The sequence below is a fragment of the Pan troglodytes genome, chromosome X, assembly GCF_028858775.2.
Source record: "Pan troglodytes isolate AG18354 chromosome X, NHGRI_mPanTro3-v2.0_pri, whole genome shotgun sequence".
NCBI lineage: Eukaryota > Metazoa > Chordata > Mammalia > Primates > Hominidae > Pan > Pan troglodytes.
Window position 1 is genome coordinate 38,652,896 of NC_072421.2, and position 7,891 is coordinate 38,660,786.

The window sequence follows — 7,891 nt, forward strand, 5'->3', positions numbered from 1 at the left end:
CTGTCAAATAACTTAAGGGTTAATGAGTTGATGAAAACAAAGAGAAGTCACTCAGGGAGTGCCACAGAGCTATGACACCATTCCTATCCTGCTTGATGTTACTATTTATGAACTAGAAAAAGATATTTTTGGCAAAGGACATGAAGATAGGAGGGCAAGAAACAGATTCCAAACATCTCTCTAGGCAGGCATGCTGTATTGAAACATTAAAAGACAGCAAGGATAAATATGATGTCCTATGTTAGATCTCAAAAACCAATCACACATGAAGAATCTAAGAATCACTAGAAAGCCAAGTAGTCTCCCCACTGCATCAGGCTCATCTGTGCAAAGAAGTGTATATAAGGTTTTGATTCAGCATTGCTCATAGTAACAAAAGGTTGGTGACATTTTTGTAAATGTAAATATCCATTAATGAGGAATTATTTTATTAATTATGCATACCTATGTAACGGAATACTATGTGGCCATTAAAAAGAATGAACAAGATGCATATGTATCAATAGGAAATGTACTCTCAGATATTTTGTTTAATGAAATAACAAGCAAAATAATACACATATCTTGCTACCATTTATGGTATGGGGAAGGCATGATACTGTATCAGGGTATGGGGAAGTCAGTAGGAGAAATAATTTTTTATTACTGTACAATCCTTTGTACTGTTTAAATGTGTAAGCATGTGATGATATTTCTTATTTAAATTAAACAAATCATTGAAAATGTTTTCTTTAAAAAAAAAATCACACCGATACAGAGTAGGGGTTGCCAGTAGTGGCTTCACAGTACAACCTACGACAGTGCAATCTATTTGCCTATAAGCTAAGTCTCCAAGGCACCTCAGGTGCATGCAGACAGTGTCTGTCTTGTCATCTGAAGCATTCCTGAGTACTGGGCAAAGTACCAGAGGTGAGAAGAAGAGAACACAGACATCAAAGTCTGGCAGGAGGAGGGAGGTATCTTTCCACTCTGTGCAGTGTTGAGGAGGTTGTAGTCAGCAAAACAGTCTTGTCCCCTGAGTCAGAGCAGAGTGAGCCCCAGGAGACAAGGAAGGAAAAGGATTCTCAAGAGTCACCTCCCCGCCCCCAACTTTCTTCCTTGAGCTTGTCGACTCAGAGACAGCATTGAAAGAGATCCTGGCAGCCATCTACGTACTGCAGGAGAGGTATTTTCTAAGAATCAAAGCCCCGTTATGCCCCTCCCATTTTCCCATGCCTCCTCATTCTCCCAGCCCTCTCAAGCTGTTGCCGGAAAAGGGATCCCCAAGAATGGGTTCTTGGATCTTCAGCAGGAAAGAGTTAAAGGCAAGTCGCAGAGTACAGTGAGAAGAGACAGTTTATAAAAAGCTACTCAGTTACAGATTAGGGTGTCCTCAGAAATCAAGAAGAGGAATGCCTCATCTTTGTTTTAAGTTTTTCTTGTTTAGGGGTCTTATCTATGTAAAAGCTAAGCTAAGTTATGTCTACATGTGGGTGGGCTGAAAGTATGACAAAATGTATTACTTCGCTGATTTAAATAAAACTATCCTTGGCACTTAGGATGCCAAGGATAAATACATCTTAAATAAATACATCATAATTGGCATAAATACACCAAAGCAATACTATAAATACATAAAAGCATAAATAAATAAATACATCATAATTGACATAAGTACATTAAAGCATAACTATAATGAACTTGAAATCATATACTGTTATGGATATTGGGACATAGGGATACTCTGTTGCTGTAGGAATATGTCCTTGCAGATATCATTAAGCTGTTTCTTTAAATGTAAACATGACCACGGGTCATGACTGGCAAGGAATGTGCCTTGTTAGTCTCAAGATGGAGGTTAACTTAAAATGGCATTAGTCTGGCTTTCCTACTCTACTTCTGCTTCCCTAACAAACCCAGTTCTTTTCTTTCTGTATCCTTTCACAGTAAAGTGATGGAAGTTTAAGGGGAAATGTGGTGGCTCACTGTACCTTGGGAAATGGATTGCCTGTAGAGTAAAAGTCAAAGAGATATTTAGGAGTGCTTCATTCTAAGGCAGTTCTTCTCAAACTACCTGTGGCAAAGGACTTTTTTTTTTTTTTTTAATGTCCAATCCATCATTGATCCATGCTTTGGTAAAATCAGTAAAGATGACTAAGTAGAAAAATAAAAGAGAAAACAAGCCAAAGACATACACAAAGCAAAAGTTCAAGGTTCTCTCATTAGATTCCACAAATCTATTATTTGTAAATAATAATAATAATTTGTAAAATTATTTCTTTCTTTCTTTTTTTTTTTTTTGAGATGGAGTCTCGCTCTATTGCCCAGGCTGGAGTGCAGTGGTGCAGTCTCGGCTCACTGCAACCTCCGCCTCCCAGGTTCAAGTGATTCTCCTGCCTCAGCCCCCCAAGAAGCTGGGATTACAGGCACCCACCACCACGCCTGGCTATTTTTTGTATTTTTAGTAGAGACGGGGTTTCACCATGTTGGCCAGGCTGGTCTCAAACTCCTGACCTCAGGTGATCCACCCGCCTCGGCCTCCCAAAGTCCTGAGATTTCAGGCGTGAGCCACCATGCCCAGCAGATGTAAAATTATTTTATCAAATTGTTATCACAGTCTCTAAGGTCATACTCTCCATTTCTGTACGTATCTAATTGTGGACCAGTACAAAACAGTTCAGAAAGCAGCACCAGTCCAGGGAACACATTGTGAGTAGCACAGTTATCGTGGATTTACTCTTTCACATAATACGTCAGTACAAACTACAGTATGTATCAGACTTTTCAAGAATTCAAGAATAGAAGGGCAAGATGATTTGACCTGAGTCTATTGAAATCATGTGAAACGAATGCCAGACGAGTAGGGTGTGTTGGGTTGATGCTTGTGCTCATGCATATATATTAAAAATCTAGCTCTGAGAACACATGGACACCGGGAGGGGAACATCACATACCAGGGTCTGTCGGGAGTAGGGGGCGGACAAGGGGAGGGAGAGAATTAGGACAAATACCTAATGCATGCGGGGCTTAAAACCTAGATGACAGGTTGATAGGTGCAGCAAACCACCATGGCACATGTATACCTATGTAACAAACCTGCAAGTTCTGCACATGTATTTCAGAAATTAAAATAGAAAATTAAAAAATGAAAAATCTAGCTCTGAGGGGGTTAAAGTAAGAATGTTCAAGGTCAAGATCAAAGAAGATAAAGACAGTCTAAGAATAGTGTCTGTTTACAATCCTTTGGCTTAAAGAGATTTCTTCTTTTTCTAGCGTAAATATTCAGAAGGAAACAACACAAGCTCCTGGGGTTGAAAAAATTCTACAGCACAAGAAAAAGAATATTTTTACTAAAGGTTCAAAGTAAAGCAGATCTCTATTATGAAAATAAACTACAAAAATGAAAAGCAATTTTAGAGAATATCTATTGGTGCTTTCAATAAAAGATTCATGAAATATTCTTTTTTAAAGTAGAAATAGGTGGTCATAAAGAGAACTGAGAAATATAAGAATGCAGAAATAAAAATTAAAGTTAATGACTTTCTGTTTCACCTGCATGTGCTTACAAGCCATCATTCCTGCCCTTACAAGAAAAATCTGGACACACTGAAAATCAATGTCTTTTCTCTGACCCAACAGAGAACTGAGTTTTCAGGGCAAATTGCCACCATCATCATCTGGAAAGACAAAGAAGTCCAGAGAGTCACAGTCAAGCTCTGCTTACCTGGAGCAGAAGACATGCTGGAACCATAAACTTAAATGGCAGTTTGGAAAAATTGCTGGAGGCTGAGTGTCAACTAATATGACATTGAAAGACCCATGGGAGCTGAAGTCATAGCTGGGACCCCCACACTGTTGTGGGCTTTACCTCCAAGAACCCTGCCACGTTTTCATGATGAAGGTCCAAGAAAGACCCTTCCTGTGCTGGCAGCGGGAGGGGAAGATTAATCTAATCATTTGAAATATGCCCAGAGACTTCTCCATAAAAAAGGACTACTTTACTAGGGGGAATTACTTTACCAGAGGCTTATCCCACCTAGCAGAAGTGCATTTCCTGTACTTCAGCCTCCTTAGCCTTCCTGTCTCACCTAAGAGGGGAAGTTTTAAAAAACTAAGAAATATCTGTGAAGGTCATAGCCGAAGGTCACATGCTCACTAAAAGGCTGAGATTTCATCATAATATTATAGAACACTTTTCCTCCCCACACCCTACCACCACACCAACAGGGCTCCAGCATAATGACAGTGAATTCCAGCTGAAAGAGCAGCAAGATCCAGATTCTCCCTGAGGGGGAGTATTAAGGAATCCCAAAGTCAAGCAGGGAGACAAAAAAAAAAAAAAAAAAAACGCACTAGAGGAATGTGAGGTCTCTGGCACCAACTGTGATTAGTGGATTTAGTCTTTCACGTGATACATATAGCAAACATCAAATACAGCACAAGTTCTAGCCTGCCAGGTCCTTGCAGTTATAAGACTGAAGTTCTGTTTTCTTAATGAATACTGGTCAGGGACTACTGTCAGCAATCAGATATCACTCCCAGGTCCCTTTGACCTGCAGATCCTTCCATGTTAGCAACAGAGAACCTCCCTTGCATCAAATCTCTCTCACACTTTGAATCTCTCTCTGACTTTTTCTTCTACCACCAGCTAGAGAAGACTTCACTTTAGAAGGACTAGTGATTAAGTTAGGCCCACCCAGAAATTTCTCTACCTTAGGGTCAAGACTAGTAACCTTAATACATCTAGAAATTTTCTCTTGCAATGCAACCTAATGTAATCATGGGAGTAGCATCAGGAAGTAATGGTCGTGGGGGCCATCTCAGAATTCTGCCTGCCACAGAGAGTTCAGTAAAGTATATAAATAGAAAATGTATGAAGATTAATAGCTTATTACCCAAAATAACTAGATAATAAAGGTTTAAGCTGTAAAACAAATGTATGATACACCACATGTACATATACACATATTCTAAAAATTGTAACTAAGAGCCATAGAGAAAATACTTAATTAAATGGGAAGATATGCTATCTTCATGAATGAAGACAGTGAAGGCCATAAAGAGCTTAATCCTTCCAGGGGTAGACATTGATTTGTTTTCCCAGAACATCATTTGGGGAACTAATATGGTTTTGGAGGGGGCCTAACAACCACAGATACCTCAAACTCTAGTAATGGGGTGTGGTTGCGTGAATGAGGCTGCGTCAGTAGTAGAACTTTACTCCCAAGACATTGCAATTAGAGGGACTGGCACAGGTCCCAGGCAGGCCAATAAGACACTTGCTTAGGGAATTTTAAGACAGAAGCTGATTGAGAGAATATCTCTTATTTTCCTCTTTGGTTGGCCATTGTATGAATTTGACTTAAGAAATGCTAGTTTTGATTGGAGCCCAGAATAAGAGAAGGCTTTTGTCTAGGCTGCTGTGCGAACTGCTCTGCTACTTGGGACATATGACCCAGGAGCTCCAGTGGTGCTTAAAGTGTCAGTGACACAGAAGGATGCATTTTGAAGTCTTTGGCAAGCCCCTATAAGTGACACAAAACTGGACCCTTAGAATTTTGGAGCTAACCACTGCCATACTCTGCAGATAACTGTTCTCTTTTTCAGAAACAACTTTTGCCTTGCTACTGAGCCTTTGTAGAGACTGGATGCTTAACCATGAGCCACTAACTCACCATGGAACCTGAGCTCCCCATTGTGAGTTTGAGGTTGTTCAACTAGATAAGCTATAAAGTTGTGTGTGCAAAGAAGCACTCCATTATCAAATGGAAGAGGTGTATATGTGATCAGACTTGATCAGGCCTTGAAGCCACAAGTAAGTTGCATGAAGAAGTAGCCCAGGCCAGGTGCGGTGGCTCACGCCTGTAATCCCAGCACTTTGGGAGGCCAAGGCAGGTGGATCATTTGAAGTCAGGAGTTCGAGACCAGCATGGCCAATGTGGTGAAACTCCGTCTCGACTAAAAATGCAAATATTAGCCGGGAGTGGGGGTGGGTGCCTATAATCCCAGCTACTTGGAAGGCTGAGGCAGGAGAATGGTGTGAACCCCAGACGCAGAGCTTGCAGTGAGCCGAGATCGTGCCACTGCACTCCAGCCTGGGCGACAGAGCGAGACTCCATCTGAAAAAAAAAAAAAAAAAAAAAGTAGCCCAAATGCTCATGGCCCCTACTTCTGCTATATAATTTCACTTTTCCAACCTGTATCGATGGTCTGGCGGGGCGTTCCCTATGACAAGGGGAAGGAAGAAAAACCTCAGATTTGGTTTACTGGTGATGCTGCATGACATGAAGACACTACATGAAAGCAGATAGTGGCAGCATCTACAGTGTTGCTCAATAACAGCCTTGAAAGACAGGGATGAGGGGAAAATCATCCTCACAGTGGGCAGGATTTTGAGTAGTCTACCTGGGTACTTGAATGGACACTTATACTGGATATGGATTTACCTTCTCTGTCCACAAAGCTTCTTCCAAAACTACCATCCATAAACTTACCTTATCTACTATCATGATACTAGACTGCTTCCAAACAAGGAACCCACATCACGGCAAATGAAACATGGCAATGGGCCCGTGCTCACAGACTTTACTGGTCGTACCATGCTCCCCATCATCCTGAAGCAGCTGGCTTGATAGAAACAGAGTGGCCTTTTGAAAATGCTGTTATGGCCTTTTGAAAACACTTTGCAGGGCTCGGCAATGTCTTCCAGGATGCTTTGAGTCAGAGTCCACTATATGGTGCTGTTTCTCCCATAGTCAATATTCATAGATCTGCTGGGTGCGGTGGCTCACGCCTGTAATCCCAGCACTTTAGGAGGCCGAGGCGGGCGGATCACGAGATCAGGAGATTGAGACCATCCTGGCTAACACGGTGAAACCCCGTCTCTACTAAAAATACAAAAAATTAGCCAGGCGTGGTGGTGGGCACCTGTAGTCCCAGCTACACGGGAGGCTGAGGCAGGAGAATGGCATGAACCTGGGAGGCAGAGCTTGCAGTGAGCCAAGATCGCGCCACTGCACTCCAGCCTGGGCAACAGAGCAAGACTCATCTCAAAAAAAAAAACAAAAAACCATATATATATATATATAGTCATAGATTTAAAAAGCCAGCGGTGAAAATAGGAGTAGCAGCACTCACTATTACCTCTACTAATCCATTAGCAAAATGTTGCTTCCCATCCCTATGTTGTAGGCTCTACTAGTCTAGAGATTGTAGTTCTAAGGGAGTAATACTTTCAAAAGGGGACCCAACATTAATTCCACTGAAATGGAAGATGAGACTGCTGCCTGTCTACTCTGGATACCTTATGCCATTGAATTAACAGGCAGAAAATGAGATTATTTTCTGGCTAGGGTGTTCAGTTCTATCAGGGAAAAATTGTGTGACCAGTAGCAACACAATTGTTACTAGTAACACAATAGAGTAACAAGCATATATGGAATGCAGGAAATCTTCAAGAGTGCCTCTTAATACTTCCATGTCCTAGATTAAAGTCAACAAAAAACTGTAACAATTCAATTCAGGCAGGACTGCTAATACCCCAGAGCTTTCAAGAATGAAGTTTTGTGTCACTCCACCAAGCAAAGAACTATGACCAGCTGAGGTGCTTGCTGAGGGCAAAAAGAATAACAATAGATAGAATATGGGAAAAAGGTAGTGATTGATATTAACTATGACCATATGACCCTTGCAGAAACAAAGACTATAAGAGTTGTATTTCTTCCTTATTTTAATATAAATATGTTTTTATATATTAACCAGATATTTTTATTTTTTTTCGCTTTCATGGCCCCTTATCATCTAACACAAGTTGTCTTAATAATAGTTTACTTTATATCTTAGCACTTAAGTTACAAGCTATAAAAGGATATATGTGAAGCAGCCTGGAAAATAATAAACATCACCCAAAGAC